The sequence below is a fragment of the Poromitra crassiceps genome (genome assembly GCF_964638095.1).
Source record: "Poromitra crassiceps genome assembly, contig: HAP1_SCAFFOLD_72, whole genome shotgun sequence".
In the NCBI taxonomy this organism is placed as follows: domain Eukaryota; kingdom Metazoa; phylum Chordata; class Actinopteri; order Beryciformes; family Melamphaidae; genus Poromitra; species Poromitra crassiceps.
This window is the reverse complement of record NW_028152252.1, coordinates 1-21,758: the sequence shown is the minus strand read 5'-3', so window position 1 is coordinate 21,758 and position 21,758 is coordinate 1.

Sequence of the window (21,758 nt, the reverse complement as noted above, 5' to 3'; positions counted from 1 at the left end):
TGGCCTCATAGAGCACAGAGGAACACTTAATATATTACACATATAGGTCTGGGTATTGGCAAGGACCTCACGATACGATACGTATCACGATACATGGGTCGCGATACGATTGTATCACGATACATTGCGATACAATACATATTGCGATATATTGCAATACTCTACATAATTTACTGAAAATTTAAATATAGAGCTAAAAATACAACACGCTGTACACCACCCAGGTAGTGTAATAATATGTACATCACTTTATATTGATAACTGATAAGTGGACAAATTGAGTCAAAACTACCGAGTGTTGAGTGTCTTACTGAAGGCACTGAAATAAAAAGTATTCTTATTATATTACTGAACACACGGCCGTGCAAAAAAATAGATATGGTATATTTTTCTGAAATATCGATACAGTATTGCGGCAAAATGTATCGTGTCCGGAAGTTGCATTATTTTGGATTAAAATTGAAGAATGGATTTCTGTTTACAGCACACATTTTTATAGCTGTCCTCTAACCAATGCTCAACAGGTTATGAACTCAATAGATGGGTTTCTGTGCAACGTCATCACACACCCTTTCATCCATGCTGCAACCAGCCTCAGCCTCCAACCTGGGACCTCAAGTCCTCCTCTGCCCAGAGCAGCTCCACCCTTTCATCCATGCTGCAACCAGCCTCAGCCTCCAACCTGGGACCTCAAGTCCTCCTCTGCCCAGAGCGGCTCCACCCTTTCATCCATGCTGCAACCAGCCTCAGCCTCCACAAGCCAAGCTCACTCTTCTCTGCACATTCTGGCCAGAGAGCCCATTGTAAATACTTGGACTCTCAGTAAAATACCTTGTCTGCTATTTTGTTTGTTTTTGCCCGGTCTGCCTAGTCACGACAAGATGATGGTCTTAGTAGCTCATTTCACTTCTTCTAAGATGTGTCTAAATAATTGCATCATTAATGGGATACAATGGTTATAAAACTCTGGCAAACCCTCAGCTTCGCTCATGGCTGCTCCAGCTCCAAAACATGTCAACATGGCAGTGCTTGTAGACACCAACGTTTGGCTTCAAAACGGCCCTTCAGAAACCTACATGTATGGGTGATGTCACACTCACTACGTCCACTTTTCTTTACAATCGATGCTTTAACCAAAAGGCTTGCCATCCTGTTCACTCTTTCCCTATGAAAAATGCTGCTAAACTGCTGTAATTCTCCCCTCAGTGTCAAGCCTTCATAGCCCTGTCACCAGCCTGCAGTGCGCATGTGTGGGTCTCATACCTCGTGACAGTCCTGCTGAAACCTCTGGAGCTCCCACATGTCGTTGAGTTTCTCCAGCCATTGCTGGGCCAGTTCTGGTTCCCCCTGAGAGAGGGACAGACAGACAGACAGACAGACAGGCAGACAGACAGACAGACAGACAGACAGACAGACAGACAGACAGACAGACAGACAGACAGGCAGACAGGCAGACAGACAGGCAGACAGACAGACAGGCAGACAGACAGACAGACAGGGGACTTAGTTCAAAGGTAAAATAACTAAGATCTATACTGTCCCATAGCACTAAATTGTACCTGTACTGTATAAGATGGGGTTGTTGATCAGCTGCTCTGACAGCTCTCTGGCTTTCAAAACTCACTTTCCAGCATGTTCTCTGTTTTTGGAATAAAAAGTCAGCATCCATTTTACTTACAACCTAATGATATTTTGAAATTGTTCTAATGAGCATCCTCATCTCTATTGTGACAATGTGATTTTATCATTTATCCAACAGAAAAGGTGGGAAATCATATAATGCATGAAATAAGATATTTATTTGCTATAAATCATGTCACTATTTACTATTTATAGAGAATAACTACTTTTTTGTGCATTAGGCTACCGTACATGGTTTACCATCTTCTTTAGAGACCCCATTGGTAACTGATTTGCACTGCCTTTTTTTATATGGGTCACTTGGCACATGTAGTGAATTAAAGTGAAAAATGTGAATTTATATTTCTGAAAATTAGCTACTTTACAAAACTAATCCAAGTTGTTAAAACTTTGTGTCACATGGTGTCAGAAGCTCACATGAATTGAAAAATGTAACTGAAAAACCTCAAATCCACAAAATCACTATGTAAAAAAGGCTGTAGTCTGGCGCTGTGCTGCAATTATGGTCTCAGATGGAATTGGTTGACGTTTGTCAAAAATGATCAGTACCTGCACATACCCACAGACAACATACTGTAGGTCAGTGGTCTTCAACAGGGAGTTCCGCCAATTTTTGTCAAAGTAGTTTGTGAAAAAAAACAATATTAAAAAAATAAAATAATACTGAGCAGCCTAATATTGAGTAAACTCAGCATTAATAGGCAATAATAAGCTACTTTTGACAAAAATGATCTATAAAGCAAATCTGATTAATCTACAGTATGTTCGAAACGGATTGTTTACTCCTTGCTTTTTTAATGTAATCTATTAATAAAAAGAAGTGTCAAACCCTGATATCCTCATGTGCGCTGGATTATAAATGTTATTATAAAACGGCTCTCTCAAATCAAGCAATCTGATTGGTTCACAGCCATTGTATAATTCCAGTAACCGAGTTCAATAACCCATGGCCATGGGTTATTGGTTGCCATGGCAACTCTCTTACTAAGAGAGTAATAATAAGGCTTACCTCAAATGACAACGTAGAAAAAAAAATGGCGGAGACAGCTGTCAGATCCTTGTGAATCGATCTTCGCTTATAACTTTACTAATACTTCGCAGAAAATGATGTTTTGTACAAGAATAGATGCGGGCTAATGTCTTCTTTGCAAAAGAAAGGCTGTTAACCCCGCATTTAACCCCGTAACGTTAGTTGGTGTCGGCTTTGCAGAAAGCATTCAGCTTCTCAGCAAGCGCTGAGAATGCAACGCTGCGCTGGAGCTGCCTGTCGGGGATTCCAGAAAGCTCTCAGCTACTCAGCAAGTGCCAGGATTGGCCAATGTCAACTTCAGTCTCCAGAACGATCCAATCAAATCACCCGCATGTTCTTGCGGTCCCGCCTTACAGTAGTGTTTCAACTGACTCTATCAGAATGACATGCCAGTCGGAGTCGGACTTATAGTATTATTATTATTATTATATTATCATACTTGGAAACCGTTTTATAAAAGCAATATAGCACTCGAGCTGCGTGTGTTGTGGAATATATCCCCCTGATCAGCTGTTATCCCACGAGGCCGCAGGCCGAGTGGGATATATTCTTCACAACACACTGGCTCTCATGCTATATTGCTTAATTATAGGCCACACCTAAAATGTAACAATTTTATTTCAAATCGTAGGGGGTCCCTCAGTTTCGCTGTCAACCAAGGGGTACTTGGGCTGAAAAAGGTTGAAGACCCCTACTGTTTATCAAAGCACCTCACATAATATATTGTGTTGTTAATTGAATTCAAAAACCATATGGCTTTCCATATTGCTATTGCAAACGCACACCAAAGCCTACCCTACCCCCCATATACCTACATAAACACCCCAACCCCCACTGCAGCACACACACACACGCACGCACCCACGCACGCACGCACCCCCACACCCCCACACACACACACACACACACGCACACACACACACACGCACCCACACACACACACACACACACACGCACACACACGCACACACACGCACCCACACACGCACACACACGCACCCACACACACACACACACACACACACGCACACACAAAGCGGTCAAAGCGGAGACCTCAACCCTTGAATGAAGTCTGCACTGCCCATAACAATAAATAAAATAGTTTTTATTTTATTTTGCTGGATATTGAAATATTCCCTTACTGATAAAGGCCTGACCAATTTGGATGCAACATTTTGAATCTTTGTCATACTATTCAACTTTTCAATACTTTTTGATAAATCAAAGATTTTGCGGTGCAAAGCCTCATGTTTTGCTCCAACTTGCTCACTATCCAACTTAATGATGATGACACATCCTCCTTTCCATGTGTTTTCTGCATGCAGGCCAGTCGTACCTGTTGGCGAGCGTGTCGACGCGCTCCCTGATGCGTTGGGAGTAGATGTTGCTCTGGCTGATCAGGCTCTCCCCGGCCTCCATCACAGCCTTGATGCGGTGCAGGTTGAGCTCCATGGTGGTGGTGAAGTCCTTGTGTTTCTTCATGGTGGCTTCCACTGTGGTGGGCAGCTCCACGTGGGCCAGGGCCGATTCCTGGAGGAGCAAGGTCAGGGAAAACATACAGTTAAGGTATGGAGATCATTCCCTGCCTACTAGTCTCACTTGCCAGACTATCTCCACACTTCATTTGGTGCTGTACCAGTGCAGGAGAGAGTCTGGCTGAACTCACTCTCATTCTGGTAGAGCGGGAAAAGAAAATGCTCTGTTATCTTTAGAACAGCCACTGAAAGTACCAAGCAGGCCTGCTTTATTGGACATCCAAATCTTCGTCAAGACTTTGTCATTTTCTGTGTAGGTTGCTAGCTTGCTAGCTAGCATTGTTGTTGTTGTTTCACAGCAGCAGAGGCATTTGAGAGCGGACAGGCAGGGAATGGAAAGGGATTTCCCTTCGCTCCGACTGAAATGGTCAGAGCCAATGGCAGAGCTTATACCTGCAGCTTGCTTCTCAGCATTGATTCAGACTATCTGCCTACCAACACGAGGGTCTCAGGTTCGAGCCCGTGTTACCTCCGGCTTGGTCGGGCGTCCATACAGGCACTGAAATAAGGACATAGATATGTACTGATCCTTGTACTGTAAGTTTGGGGAATGTTTTGGCATCAAAATACTCAAAGTGGAATATATAGCGTAAAGAATTGATGCAAAATATCGGTTTTCAGTCGGTTGAAGAGATCATACACATAAACTCTCTCTCACAAAACACACTGCCAAGAGTTTAATTAGCTATAACTACTTGTCCAGAAGATTTTAAACACGATTTCAGACGGAAGCCCGTCTTTATTGTCACACGAACACTACAACACACTCATGCTGACGGTGGCCGGTAAAATTTGTCCTCTGCATTTGACCCATCCTGGCTTGTCCTTTCCTCCGAGGGGCAGGCCAGGAGCAGTGGTCGCTTTTTCTTTCCAGCGCCCGGGGACCAACTTCGGATGTTGTCGTCACTGGTCGGATGACGATCTTCTGCATGTTTTTAGTGGGGGGTTATGTACGGAGGAACCCCCTGGGGGGTACGGCGAGAACATGCAAACTCCACACAGAAAGGCCCTTTCGACGAGATGTCCACCTGGGCAGTAGGCACTGAAGATATGGGGGGGGTCACAACTCCAGCATCCACAGCGTCCCAGGCGAGAATTTAACTCAGGACCTTCTAGCTGTGAGGCGACAGCGCTACCGACTGCGCCACCGTACTCCCGGTAAGACTGATTGCCATGGTGATAACGCTGGTTCTGCATTTGGCCTTCCAGGCTAATGTGAAGAGCTGGGTCCCTGGTAGAGATTGGTTAGCAAACCTAAAGAGACACATGCCCTGGCAGGCAAGCACGAGACACACACACACAGACACACAGACACACACACACACACACACACACACACACACACACACACACACACACACACACACACACACACACACACACACACGAGGAGGAGTCTGGACAGCAATACCTTGTAATATTTCAGAAAGCAAACTGCTCTGTGTGTGATACTGAGTCTGGAAACAATGCAGACTGCCAGATCTGTGATTCTGTATCTTCTCCCCCCCCCCCCCTCCCCCCCCCGATTTTTTATTCCATTTTTATCCTCCATTAGTGCTAATTTAATTTATTTATCCTGGTTGCTACTCCACCCTCTGCTGATCTGGGGAAAGCCAAAACTGGCTCCATGCTTCCTCCGAGACATGGGCAGTTAGCCAGCCGCTTCTTTTCACCTGACAGAGGAAGCTTCACCGGTAGGACATAGCACGTGGGAGGGTCACGCTATTCCAACCAGTTCCCCTCCCTCTGAACCGGCGCCTTTAAGACCAGAGCAGGAACCACATTAGCAACCAGGATGTTGCATGTTTTGGTGAGGGGTTCCGATATGAAGGAAACCCCCGGGAGGCACGGGGAGAACATGCAAACTCCACACAGAAAGGCCCTTTTGACGACCCCACCCGGGCGGTGGGCACTCGAGGACATGCGGACGGGCACGCATTCCTTCAGCGTTCACAACGTCCCAGGTGGGAATCGAACCCAGGACCTTCGAGCTGTGAGGCGACAGCGCTTACCACTGCGATTCTGTATCTTCTGATCTTGGTTTGTATGTCGTAAACAGACACAGACTCATCTGGAAAATGTGTTGAAGTCATATTATATTGTGATATTAACTTCCCAAAGACTGCTACGGATTATAGGCATTTTGTATTCTATGTCATAATACACACAATGGGGAGGAGAAGAACAGAGTGAGAAGTGTCTGGCAAACAAACTTCCCTAAATTATTTACTTATTTCCCAGCAAAATAAATAATATGAGATCGGTCATCAGGAGGAGGTTAAAAAACAGATGTTCCCACATTGTGCTAAAACTACACTGGAATTATAATGAAAATCAGAAACTGCAATAATCTGTCAAATAAATACAGTAATTGCAATATGATGTTTTATTGTATAACTGCATTGTATTCATATCACTCCATTTTTTCCAAAAATGCTTCACAACTAAGATAAAATTAGGGATGTTCGATATTGGCTTTTTTACCGATATCCGATATCCGATAATGTCCAACTCTTAATTTCCGATACCGATATCAACCGATACCGATATAAGCGGGCTTTTTTTCCACCAAAATTTCACGTAACAAGTTACATAATGTAGCTTAATGTAGCTGAAGAGTTTAATATATAATATGCATGTTGTGTTAAAGTTGTAAGTGTTAGAGAAGCGAGCTTGTGACCAGAAGGTCGTCGGTTCAATCCCCGGGACCGGCAGGATAAATCTGGGTGGGGAAAGTGAAAAGGCAGCGCTTGCCCCTCCCTCATTACCACCACTGAGGTGCCCTTGAGCAAGGCCCTTAACCCCAACCGCTCCAGTGGAGCTGCTCAGTGGCCAGCAGATCAGACTGTGGTTGTACTGGTCAGCTTCCAGGTATGAATGTGTGTGTGAATGTGAACAGGGCGCTCCTGAAAAAGAGAGCATTGCTCACAGTGAGACTCCCCCTGTATTAAAAAAAAAAAAAAAAAAATCGGCATGAAAACCGATACCGATATTTTCCGATATCGATTTTTTTTATGCTAATATCGGCCGATAATATCGGTAGGCCGATAATATCGGACATCCCTAGATAAAATCTTGTAAATTATGGGTTGCAAACTTTTTGTATCTGTTTTTTGATCTATTCCTATTTGTAATTGAAAAATAATGGACATATCTAGCCAATCAGACGTATAATTGACTCGATACAGTATTCTGTTAGATCTGGAATATCCTGTGAATAAAGTTGACAAATAATTTTAGCTACACACACACACACACACACGCACGCGGGCACGCACACGCACACGCACACACACACACACACACACTTCTCAGCAGTGGCAGGTGGCCAGGGTACACATTATCGTGAAGCTACAGCGTAGATCTAGTTACTAGAAGATGCTGCATGTCCGGCCCTGCTCTAATATCACATAATGCACGGATACTGTTACAAAAAGAGACACGCACACATACACACACACACACACACACACACACACACACACACACACACACACACACACACACACACACACACACACACTTCTCAGCAGTGGCAGGTGGCCAGGGTACACATTATCGTGAAGCTACAGCGTAGATCTAGAGTTACTAGAAGATGCTGCATGTCCGGCCCTGCTCTAATATCACATAATGCACGGATACTGTTACAAAAAGAGACACGCACACACACACATACACACACACAGATGGATGTTCCAGTCAGATGCTGCACAGTGATGTTCTAGCTCTCTCTCTCCCCCCTTTCTCTCCCTGTCTCTCTGAGGACAGAGTGTGGCAGAACTGAGCCAGCCACACCCAGGCCATCCAGGCAAGCAGTCAACACAGTGTATCTCTATGAAGCTCTGCTGCAGTCAGACAGCCAATTCATACACAAAGAGCACACAGCTGAACAGGGACAGTTGGGAAACGTAACCATTATAAAATGATTATGGGAGCGTGTGGACAGAGCCAGTAAAACCTCCCACCTCTATGACCTCCAGTAAAACAGCATCACTCACATTGTTGTTGCCTTATTTCCACTTTACCCAAAGCTTTTTTGGACTTTGATGCTGTATTATTATTGGCTTAGTAACGTGGCATCAGTAAACACACACAGCATGCTCATGTTTAGCTTTTAGTACTACTTTTTAGCTCTCTCCTTTTCCATGATTGGAAGTTGGAAACCCTCATTAGTGTTTTGCTTGCACCTGTGTTTATCCTGCCTTTTCCACACAAAATGGCCCCCGTGAAAAGGGCCTAATACATCACTATCACCAAATAGCATCCCCACATGACATCATAATGGTCCAGGAAGTTCTGCAAATGAACAAGGAGCTCTGGGTCCAGACGACATGGAGGGAAGTTAAACATTGTTCATTTGCATATACAGTACTACTGATTTTGTCATGATACATACATATACAGTATTACTGATTGTTCATTTGCATATACAGTACTACTGATTTTGTCATGATACAAAGCTGGTTGAATATGGGCAAAGTGGCCCTTTAACACGTGTCTGGAGGCACTTCCTTTATGGCCCCCTGCTGTCCGTTTGTTTGCATGTTCTCCCCGTGCTCCCTGGGATTCCTCCATATATAACTCCCAACTAAAAACATGCAGAAGATCATCATCTGACCAGCGGTGGAAGTTGGTCTTCTCACTGCAGCTGCCCAGCGCTCCTGGCCTGACCATGGAGGAGGACGAGCCAGGATGGGTCAAACGCAGAGGACACATTTCACAAGCATGTGTGTGTGTGTACTGGCCACCGTGCATGTGTGCATGCCACGGTGTTTGTGACAAATAAAGACGGGGTTTGTCCGTCCGGTTGAATCTTAATCTTGTATGGCTCACCTGGTTGTTGAGGAAGGACTCGGCCTGTTTGACATCCCACAGGAACAGGTGGAAGATGTGAGCCTGGACCAGCACCTCCCTCCTGCTCTCCCACATCTCCAGCAGCTTGTTCCAGCCGACGTGGAGCTTCTGGAGCCACTGCTGCAGGGCAGCGTGCAGCAGAGGAGCCTCCTCGGACTCCAACAGCTCGTTCACCACCTGCAGACACTGGTAGTCCTCCTCATACCTGCCGGACACAGGACCACTTGCCTTTACACCTGGCCCTAACACATTTCTCTCATCCAGATTGTGTCTAGTTACGGTTTAGCCTGGTTGCAGGACTTTTACTCATGGGATTAAAATACATGTCCGGGTCCACAGAGACATTAGATTGTGTTTTCTCTTTGTATGTCCTTTAGAAAGATAGCAATGGTTTTAGGTAGACCGGCATAGAGGCAATAGCTAATGGGAATATGTCATTACTATTACTGAGGAAACTAAGTGACATCTTGTCCCATTTGTGTCATGATGCATGATGTTAATGCATGAACTAAAGGGGGCTATGGATCCATCTGTCAGATTGTTCAGTCAAACAGTAATGTTGACTTTGTGCCACTAGGGGGCGGCATTGACAATGAATGGGACTGACCCAAGGGTGGAACTACATCACTGGTGGGGGATAACATGTTTACTATAAATGTTGTATGTTTTGATACATTACTCATTTCAATACCTCTAGTCTAGTCTAGTTTGATGTTACTTTCAGCTGCCTGACACCTTGATGCTTTGTGTGCACTTCCTTGTTTCAATTGTCAACACAATATGCTGTGTTTTGTAATGTAGTTTTCTTGAAGTCACCACAGCCGTGGCTCCGCCCCTCAGCAGCTCACCGTCCGATCTCCTCTTTGAGGGCGGCGTGTTTGTTGATGAGTCTCTCCGCCTCCTCCAGAGCAGCTGGTCCGAGGCTCCGCCTCCTCCAGAGCAGCTGGTCCGAGGCTGCAGCCGTCTGAGTCTGGACCAGCCAGGTCAGGAACGAGTCCAGGTCCTGACGGGATAGAGGGAGGGAGAAGAGTCATTCACATTCTACTATTGTGCTTTCTGAAAGCAAGGCACAATCTATAAACTCCTATTTTTCGATCTGCCAAACATTTTGGGCATTCTGGGTGCTATTCGCGATTAAGTGCCATTTTCTCCACCATTGACTTGAATGGGGTTTAGAAAAATCTGGCAAAATCTTGAATTTAATTAGCTGTAGCTTAGAAACAATACCACCTAGAGCAGTGGTTCTCAACTGGTCTAGCCTCATGACCCACATTTTTCCTTAGTCATTAAGTCGCGACCCATTCATTTGCTTAGGCCAATATGCTTTTTAAAGACCCACACTGGGCGGCCTGCGGTCCGACGCTTTGCCCAGAGCCGAACGCTTTAAAGACCCAGAGTGGGCGGCCAGTGTGAGGTCAGTACCTGGAGCTGAGGTGGTCCTGACAGCCTCTGAGCTCTGTAGAAGACGGATGACCTCCATCCAGGAGCTGCTGGACTATCTGGTTGACATCTAGGATCCTTCCCATCAAGCTGTTCATCTCCTGGTCCAGGCTCTCGAACCTACAGGGAAGGGCATTTTGGAATATAATGGGACAGTCATAGTATCCACTCTTGGATACAAAAGTCAGTTTGTAACACACTAACCTGTGTGTCACCACCTCCACGTCCTCCAGCCTCTCGGGGATCTCCATCTTGTCCAGCCACTGCTCCTCCTCGTCGATCCACAGCTCACAGGCGTTGACCTCACTGAACATGCTGTAGACGGCCAGAGTGTCGTGGAGCCAATGCTGCTGGAGCACCGCCACCTCAGCCACCTCTGCATACAGCTGCTCCGTCTCGCCCATACGTACCTGCACCTCCTGCACAGAGAAGAGGAGAGGAGGGGAGAGAGAGGGGAGGAGGAGAGAGGGGAGGAGAGGAGAGGAGAGGAGAGGAGAGGAGAGGAGGAGAGGGGAGGGGAGGGGAGGAGAGAAGAGAGGGGAGTAGAGAAGAGAGAGCGTTCACACTACCAACAATATCAGCACCAAATATTCAGAGAAAAAATGGACCATGATGACTTTAGCGACGTGCTTTTACTTGACTTGCTCTCTAAAGTAAATAACAACATAGTCAATGGATTTGCAGAGAACATGTTTGATGGTGCTTTCATGAGATGATTGTGCTTATGAGAGCAGAGCTAATGGTGCTAATGGCCACCAAGTTTTTAGCAGTAGGTGACTCTGCACACCAAATCTATTGTAGCCTACTGTGGATCAAAGAGTCAAGTCCCCTGGAGCCCATGTTGAGAGCATGGGGTTGAAAGAAACACCTGTAACTTCACCGTGGCTAAATGGCTTTCAACAGGCTACTGGAGACACATGTGGTTAAACCCTGCTCATATTGAAAACATAGGATAATACCGCATTTTGCAGTCAGGGTGGCCAAGAGATTATGCTATTTTCTTAGCATCATGCAAGCAAAAGCTAACTAGCAAACTAGCTTCCAGGTCAGTAAACAGCCTTAGCGCTAATCCCAAAAGGTGATGGTCTTTTTCAAAAAGCGTCTTTATAGTAAACATTCTAGTTGTGAATGGGCCTTTAATCTAAAAATGCTGAGCAGCATCTTAACTAAACACAAACAGCAAACCGCCACACCAAAGCTCTTCTCGCTCAGGAGCTGCTTCCCTGGCTTCATGGTGTTCTGGGCGGGGCAGGATGGTGGCGGAGATGTAAGCATTAGTTCAAGTTGTTTTACACTGCATGCAGGGAATTCCAGTCCACATATTAAAATTTCATAATATAATTTTCTTAACACATTCACTGCCAGACGTTTTTTTTTTACTGTAGGTAGGTTCTGCCAGAGGGTTTTTTTGAGGATTCTGGCTCATCTTTCAAGACCCGAGGATTCTTTTCTGCTAAGATTTTGTGAACACACAATATCTCAAAAGAACTAATAGAATGTGTGCTTTCTCTGTCTAAAAGAGTTAGTTTGTAGAGTTAGTAGTTATGTAAGCATTAGCAGTTGAATACAGCATGGTTTCAGCGTCAGAAAAATTATTCAGAGATAAACGGCTTTTTGTGAAATTCGATAGAACAGTCACTTTAACCATTCATTTTTGGCATCAGTAAGACGTCAGACATCTAAACAATAGTTTTGAACAGTAATTTCCTCCATAACAGCAGGAAACCCCCCTCTGCTTCCAACTCCTCCCTCCGTGGGCGTTCTTCTTGGCTGCAGCGGCCGTGTCACAAGCTTGTCACCAGTCTCACTGCTTTGCTGCTGCTGCTGCCTGTCTGCGCGGCCGCTGTTTGAGGAAGTCTGGATGGACTCGCTCGCTTCTTGGAGTTTTGGTTGAGAGCTTTGATGAAGCTTTTGCGATTCTGGTCATATTTATGCTGCGTGTTTCAAAGTGTGTTCCACCCATAATCTATTATGCAAATTTGCAATCCCGCATCGCCAGCAATCAGCGCGAAAACGAAAGCGTTTTCGCCAAACCATTTTCATGAGAATGGCTTCGTCACACTGCTTTTTGCTTGCCTTCCTCTAGTCAGGAAAGCACTGTCGCCACTTAGTGGGTCGGTGGAATGGGTTGTACACGTTGTACACGTCCAATACTTATATAAGAGATGTAAAAGGGTTAGATGCACATCCCACCGTCAAAAAAACAAAATCGGAAAAAAATTTTGACGTAAAAACACGTCATTGGCAGTGAACGGTTGGATTTTGTTTGACGTAAAAACACGTCATTGGCAGTGAACGTGTTAAGCAAAATCCTGTTGCTGACGATAGCCAAGATGATCGAGTTAATTTGTGCTGCTCTAATACATTGAAATAAATATGAAAGTTAGTCTTAATAACTAGCGGCATCCCTACTTAGTGAAAAATGCAGCAGTCTGGAGGATACGGCACACAAATTCAGCCATATTTAATTTGCAGGTTAGTTTTCCACTGATGTGTATTGTCAGTGACAGGCCCATCCAGACAATTTAATATGGAGGGCTTAGGGCCCAAACACTGACAGGGCACTGGAACCAGTAACTGTGAAATCTCTTCTCAGGTCCCTGCTGGAAGACATCACCAGTCCTCTGCTCACTCGGGACGCCACGAGAGGAGCCGCTCCCGATCACCTCACAGGAACAACAGGGAGAACCACTCCTCAAACAGACCCGACAGGAAGGTCCAGCAACGAGCTCCCCACCAACTGCGCCTGACTGTGGCTGACAGAGGATGACGAGAAACACATCAAGCTGAGCGCCCATTGGTTCAACACAGGTGCATCACAAACCCACAGTGAAGTGTAGAAACTTAAATTTTATATCTATTCCAAGCTGTCACTCTATATTTTACATAAATACCACCTGTAATGCCTACATTAACAATAAAATAAGTAATCTGAAGGGCTGGGTCATTTGAGCAGTGAGTGTGGGTGGCGCTAATGCATGTTTTAATCTGTTTAGAAACCGCTGTTGGACTGTGTTTAATTACCGTAAATTCCGGACTATAAGGCGCACCGGTGTATAAGCCGCACCTTCAAAGTTGACTATTTTTTTCTTATATAAGCCGCACCGGACTATAAGCCACGGGTGTTTTAATGTTTTTTTTTTTTTTTTTTTATTGTGTTTTAATGTTTAATTACCATATGTATGCTCCCATTTATTAACATTTCAACAAAACAACATAACACAACACCACCTGTGTTGTTATTTACAGTGCACACAGTGTCATACAGTGTCATACAGTGTCATACAGTGTGGTGAAAAGAGGGCAAGAGAGGAAATTAAAACAGAAGTGGATTTATAGTTAGAAAGAGTGCTAAAAAAGAGCTTTTTTTTTTTTTTTTTTTTTTTTTTTTTTTTGAAAAAATCCATAGATAAGCCGCACCGTTATATAAGCCGCAGGGGCCAAAAAAGGCCAAAAAACGGGAAAAAAGGTGCGGCTTATAGTCCGGAATTTACGGTAGCTTATGGCTCATTTCCACCACATTTTACTGCCCTGCACAGCTCGTCACCAGTCGGCTCTACTCGTTTCGGCCCGATGGATGTTCTGCTTCGACCGCCGTTCATCTGCCCCCGCCCACAGCTGGTCGTCATAGCGACCGCATATCTGTCCTCCGCCTAATAGCCGAAGTAGGCTATAACATAACGTTACAATTAAATCCATCCACAGAACTTTTAAACTGTTTATGAAATACTGGTGCCTCTAAATGACCTACAGTGTACATGGGCAAATGTGACAATCGGCCAGGAGAATGGATATCACTTTGTAGTTAGTCAAACTCACAGGCATGCGCTGCGCGCGGACGGGAGAGGCGCAACAGAGTGAAGCCTGTACCCCGGCGGCTTCTGACCAGGCAAGACCGCGGCTTCACCAAAGACCCGCTGCGGCCTAGCGGAGCGCTGCACTCAACTAGCTTCCTGAGCAGCTGACTTTTTTCAGACAATTGAAATCACCGCCGCGATTTTATTTCACCAGAGGCGAAGGCAGCAAAACAAAAGACTGATGGAAATATACATAACAGAAGAGAAGGTAAGCCCACTAAACTGGTATGCAGCATTGCATTGACACGATTCTGCCTGACCAATCAGTCGTCAACAATGTTTTCACGTCACCGTATGGTACCGGGTTCACAGAATAGAACCCAGACGAGGCAGGTACGACAAGTAGCACGACTCGAGGCCAATACAACCCGGGCTGGGACAGTTTTTACCGGTGGAATGAGACCATTTATCAAGTCGAGCGGAGCGGGACCGCGCTACTACCTGCAGTGGAAATGGGCCATAAGTAACTTTAGTGTCACTGTAGAAGTAGAATGAAAATAGTTCTCCAGAGACAAATATCTCTGAACCCAATACAACTATCTGATATTACACTAATCATGAGAGTGATAATTGTTCAAATGATTATCATTGTAATAATAATGTGCAATATTTGTATTGTGGAATAAACTATATTTGTCAGACAGTGTAGTTCAAACCCCATAGTAGGCTGTGCACAGGAATAAGATCTAAATATCTGAGTGCTGATAGCATTGATATAGCATTGCTTTGGCTCACACCATTTTGCTTCCACAATTGAAATAAACCTATTGCAGCCCCACGGCGAGCTGTGAAGTGAAAGCAAAGCATTGGATTAAGATAGGAATAATTTCATTCCAAAACAAGATATGAAGGGGGGGGGGGGGGGGGGGGGGTGTAATGTAAAAAATGTGGCGTGTAATAAAATTTACAGTAATAGTTATTTTGAGCTAATTTTTTGTTGTTGTCGTAAACCCAAAAAATAAACGAGTCATGTTTTGGGCTCAAACGCTTCCTATAGACATTGCTGTCGACTTTGAACTGACAGCGATCTTGCGCGTTGTCTTCCAACCCTTGGTCTGGTCTGACAGGTCACATGATGTCATCAACAGGCACAACAGCATGGAGCGGTGGGTCCGACTCTTTGGGTTGTATCTCACACACACACACACACAATGTCGTTCACGCTATCATAAATCACTTTCTCTGAACAGCTATTTGTAAACCGTCTATTTATAAAGCATCTCGAGATAACTTGTTATGATTTGGCGTTAAATAAATAAAATTGACTTTTCCATACTGCTATAGACCTTATTCGATTGACGTCACTCACGTACGGGCACGCACACCGCCGCCATATTGTTGACATAGCGCTGCAGCTTTAAGTGACAGCCTATGTGAGAGCAGCGTTTATAGGAAGCTAGCCGCCGTTATCGTTACCTGTATCATTCCTGTTGTTTTTGGATGGTGACATGCGTTACACACGGCTGTAGTAATGACAGCAATAAAGTCCCTGTGGTTTGTTTCTATCTCTACCGTCCACAGACGTGAAGGGAGCGAGACGGAGGATACGTCAGCAGCACAGGAGAGGTGTGGATAGTTAGGAGAGACAGGTGAAACTTTCTGACAGCTCCTCACAGCAAAGTTTGTTCACCTCGTTTTTTCTTTTGTTTATTATTACAGGCATTAACGGCAGCATACAAACAACTGTGGGGTTTTTATTGCTGTCATTACCATCGCTATTTTGTAATGGAACAGAAATGACAATAAGGCTATTACTAGTTGTCAGCTGCAGCGCTGTGTGCGCGCAGGACGGTATGTCAACAATATGGTGGCGTCAGGGTTAGCGAATAAGGTCTATTATCAGAATCTAAGTTATCCTTTGGCACAAACGCTTTAGCTTTGCCATAAAATGTCTGATTGAAAAAGTAATTGATTATCACAAATTGTATTCAGTGTCCCACACTCAGATGTATGTGCTCCTAAGACTTTCTATGAATAGAAAGTAGAAAATAATTAAACGCCACAATAAGGGATTGTGTTGTGTTGGGCACGTGTAGTTTGGTAAGAAGAAATTATATATTTAATGAAATTTAGACCCAGTAGCAGCCTGTCGTTCTGTGTTGGTTTAATTGTGCTGTAGAGCAAGTTTGACATGTTTCACACTGGTGTAAAGCAGTCACCAGTTAAGAGGTTATTCATGTCATTGAAGCACTTTAACTGCTCAAAATTGATTCGACTGAGGACAGCTCCACTCGCGGTAATGTAGCATTGATTGCATTCAGGCGTAGCAAACTACTGGCCAGGAAGTTATAGCCAATTATATTACATAAGGCTGCACTGAGCAATAGACTACATGCACAACTTCTTTACTTCCTGAAATTAGTACAGCTTCTTTATTTCCTGTCCTACACTATTGGATGAACTGATGAATCAGGTGTGCCTGATGACTGTTGTGACTGCAGCACACCTGACATTAATCACTTCATCCAATAGTGATGACAGGAAATAAAGAAGCTGTACTCATTTCAGGAAGTAGTGGACTTGTGCATGTAGCCCATTGTCTCTTTACACTATGAAGGGGGAACTTAGTCAGATAAAATGATCAGAAGGTAAGAAAGCCATGGATGGATACTGCAAGGGGATTTTGGAGTTTGACTTCAGAGGTATGAGAATAAGATGAAGCAAAACGTAGGAAAGCATAATGGTAACATTGGTACAGTATATATTGTAATTCCACAATATATCCCCAGAAGAGATGGGTATACTCATGGTGCACCGTTGGGAACATCACAAAATGATTTTCAACAACACAAAAGTTTCTAATTCAGTAAACACTTCTAATCTTAATGAAATAACGTGAAGAAGGAAAATAAAGACCACGTGTTGGTGTCACAGTTTTGGACTCAAGTAGAGGTTGTGAGTGAAAGAAGCTGAGAGCAGCTGATGTATACGGCTGTTCATTGACACTTCACTGTATTACTGCTACACTACGCACCATCAGCCATCTTCTGAAGGTCCTTGAAGATGCGAAGGTGGTGAGCCAGGTCTGTGGCCAGAATGATGTCCCTCATCAAATCCAACATGCGCTGGTAGTCCTGAAAAATAACGAAAATAATATGAATATCCACATAAAGTGATATTATTTATAGTGAATTAAATCTATCTGTGAGAGAGAGAGAGAGAGAGAGAGAGAGAGAGTGAGAGAGAGAGATGTTTGGGTAATGTGTGGAGGGCAGACCTCTCACCTTCATGGGTGTTCAGAATGGCGATGGCCTGGGCAAAGTGCTGTCTGTCTCTATCATAAATAGAACATGAGAGGAAAATGTATGAATACATTTGAAGTGGGTGTTTTTCAAGGAATACTGATGCAACACAATGTAAGACACATGGGCCATTCAAAAGACTGCCAGAGCCTGAACTCAAAAGTACTGTATAGACCAAATCACCTGGATGTTTACATTTACTTCCGGGTACCCCTGGGTCCACACATTATAATGGCGGTGGACGGCACAAACTGACGTGTTGAAGACAAAAACAGACAAAGAAGACAAAAATGGTTCGTCCGTGTTGTGTTGTTGTTTAATATCATTCATAACAACACTTTCACTAACGACCAGACTAGCTAATTTACCTGTTGGACCAGACCAGAGTAGACTTGACGCTAAATTAAATTAACGTGGCGTCAGTAGCTCTGTTTGTAACGTTAACGTAACCTCGCGTCACCAGGCTCTTCTACGTTAATGAGTCTGCAAAACAGCGAGTTTGACAGACAAACAAACATTATTAGCTAGCTAACACTACATAAAACAAACACAGAAGAAAGGCTAGATACGTCGGACAAGCATGTTTACCAACCGTTTAACCATTTAAATTGAAAGTAGTCGGCCGAAAACAACGAGAGGGTTTGACAGCATTTATTTGACAACACGCACATTTAAACCTGCCGCCTTCCCCAAGTGGTACCCGGAAGTAAATTTGTTTACATGGTGACGTCACGGTGATTTGGTCTATTACAGGGACGCCGAGTTTGATGTTTGGCCACTAGGTGTCGCACTAACAACAAGACTGGCTCTCAGCCTGTGAAGTGGGTTAACTATGAACCTATCAACTCCTGTCAAAGATCATCATATATGTTTATATTATATATGTATGCATGTATGTATGTGTGTGTGTGTGTGTGTGTGTGTGTGTGTGTGTATATATATCATATATATATATATATATATATATATATATATATATATATATATATATATATATATATATATATATATATATTAACATTTATTTATTATGTCAGCTTAGAAACATGAGAAAACTGGGTAGAAACGACAAAAACAAATAAACAGACATAAGGGTTAAAAACATACATACGATTAGAGCTAAAAGTAAGTAAAAGTGCATGTGGCAACGTGCAAATATGACAGTGTGTGAAAGTCTTTCATTGTTTGTTTGGAATACGGACGGCTGTTGGGATGAAGGAGCTCCAATAAGTGAAACGCTAAGTTGTGACTTTACCTCCATCACAGAGCAGCCAGGACAGATTGCTGAAAACACAAATAGACACAAATGACACAATCCTTAATGTACTATTTCAAATGAAACCCTGTCCTGAATAGCCCTGTATTGTGTTAGGCTACTAGTCTAGAACCTGTCACCTCTGTTACAAACCTTTAAGAAATCGAGAAAACAGGTTGTTAAAATGATGATTGGCCGTTGTAGTTAAATGATATGTGAATGATATGTAAATGATGTGTGCGCTGGAGCTTATGCATTAGCAGCCATTTACACCTGGCGTTAACATGTGTTTTCTGTGATCAGATTGCAATCACATTGTGTTTTATCACTTGAAATGCCAGGTGTAAACACCCCCAAAACGCATTGAAGGATTGCAATCTGATCGGCCAAACCACCTCCGGAGGTGGTCAGGGATGCATTGTGTACACATTGAACACAAGTGTAAATGCAATGTGTCCTCTCAATCTGGATACAGCAACTTTATGCGGATTGAGAGGACAACAATTTCTGCAGTCAGATTGCAATCAGATTGCAGAAAACACATGTTAGCGCCAGGTGTAAATGGAATCAGGTTGAAGTGATCAAATACAATCTGATCACAGAAAACGCATGTTAGCGCCAGGTGTAAATGGCCTCTAAATGGCCTCATAGAGCACAGAGGAACACTTAATATATTACACATATAGGTCTGGGTATTGGCAAGGACCTCACGATACGATACGTATCACGATACATGGGTCGCGATACGATTGTATCACGATACATTGCGATACAATACATATTGCGATATATTGCAATACTCTACATAATTTACTGAAAATTTAAATATAGAGCTAAAAATACAACACGCTGTACACCACCCAGGTAGTGTAATAATATGTACATCACTTTATATTGATAACTGATAAGTGGACAAATTGAGTCAAAACTACCGAGTGTTGAGTGTCTTACTGAAGGCACTGAAATAAAAAGTATTCTTATTATATTACTGAACACACGGCCGTGCAAAAAAATAGATATGGTATATTTTTCTGAAATATCGATACAGTATTGCGGCAAAATGTATCGTGTCCGGAAGTTGCATTATTTTGGATTAAAATTGAAGAATGGATTTCTGTTTACAGCACACATTTTTATAGCTGTCCTCTAACCAATGCTCAACAGGTTATGAACTCAATAGATGGGTTTCTGTGCAACGTCATCACACACCCTTTCATCCATGCTGCAACCAGCCTCAGCCTCCAACCTGGGACCTCAAGTCCTCCTCTGCCCAGAGCAGCTCCACCCTTTCATCCATGCTGCAACCAGCCTCAGCCTCCAACCTGGGACCTCAAGTCCTCCTCTGCCCAGAGCGGCTCCACCCTTTCATCCATGCTGCAACCAGCCTCAGCCTCCACAAGCCAAGCTCACTCTTCTCTGCACATTCTGGCCAGAGAGCCCATTGTAAATACTTGGACTCTCAGTAAAATACCTTGTCTGCTATTTTGTTTGTTTTTGCCCGGTCTGCCTAGTCACGACAAGATGATGGTCTTAGTAGCTCATTTCACTTCTTCTAAGATGTGTCTAAATAATTGCATCATTAATGGGATACAATGGTTATAAAACTCTGGCAAACCCTCAGCTTCGCTCATGGCTGCTCCAGCTCCAAAACATGTCAACATGGCAGTGCTTGTAGACACCAACGTTTGGCTTCAAAACGGCCCTTCAGAAACCTACATGTATGGGTGATGTCACACTCACTACGTCCACTTTTCTTTACAATCGATGCTTTAACCAAAAGGCTTGCCATCCTGTTCACTCTTTCCCTATGAAAAATGCTGCTAAACTGCTGTAATTCTCCCCTCAGTGTCAAGCCTTCATAGCCCTGTCACCAGCCTGCAGTGCGCATGTGTGGGTCTCATACCTCGTGACAGTCCTGCTGAAACCTCTGGAGCTCCCACATGTCGTTGAGTTTCTCCAGCCATTGCTGGGCCAGTTCTGGTTCCCCCTGAGAGAGGGACAGACAGACAGACAGACAGACAGGCAGACAGACAGACAGACAGACAGACAGACAGACAGGCAGACAGGCAGACAGACAGGCAGACAGACAGACAGGCAGACAGACAGACAGACAGACAGACAGGGGACTTAGTTCAAAGGTAAAATAACTAAGATCTATACTGTCCCATAGCACTAAATTGTACCTGTACTGTATAAGATGGGGTTGTTGATCAGCTGCTCTGACAGCTCTCTGGCTTTCAAAACTCACTTTCCAGCATGTTCTCTGTTTTTGGAATAAAAAGTCAGCATCCATTTTACTTACAACCTAATGATATTTTGAAATTGTTCTAATGAGCATCCTCATCTCTATTGTGACAATGTGATTTTATCATTTATCCAACAGAAAAGGTGGGAAATCATATAATGCATGAAATAAGATATTTATTTGCTATAAATCATGTCACTATTTACTATTTATAGCAAATAACTACTTGTTTGTGCATTAGGCTACCGTACATGGTTTACCATCTTCTTTAGAGACCCCATTGGTAACTGATTTGCACTGCCTTTTTTTATATGGGTCACTTGGCACATGTAGTGAATTAAAGTGAAAAATGTGAATTTATATTTCTGAAAATTAGCTACTTTACAAAACTAATCCAAGTTGTTAAAACTTTGTGTCACATGGTGTCAGAAGCTCACATGAATTGAAAAATGTAACTGAAAAACCTCAAATCCACAAAATCACTATGTAAAAAAGGCTGTAGTCTGGCGCTGTGCTGCAATTATGGTCTCAGATGGAATTGGTTGACGTTTGTCAAAAATGATCAGTACCTGCACATACCCACAGACAACATACTGTAGGTCAGTGGTCTTCAACAGGGAGTTCCGCCAATTTTTGTCAAAGTAGTTTGTGAAAAAAAA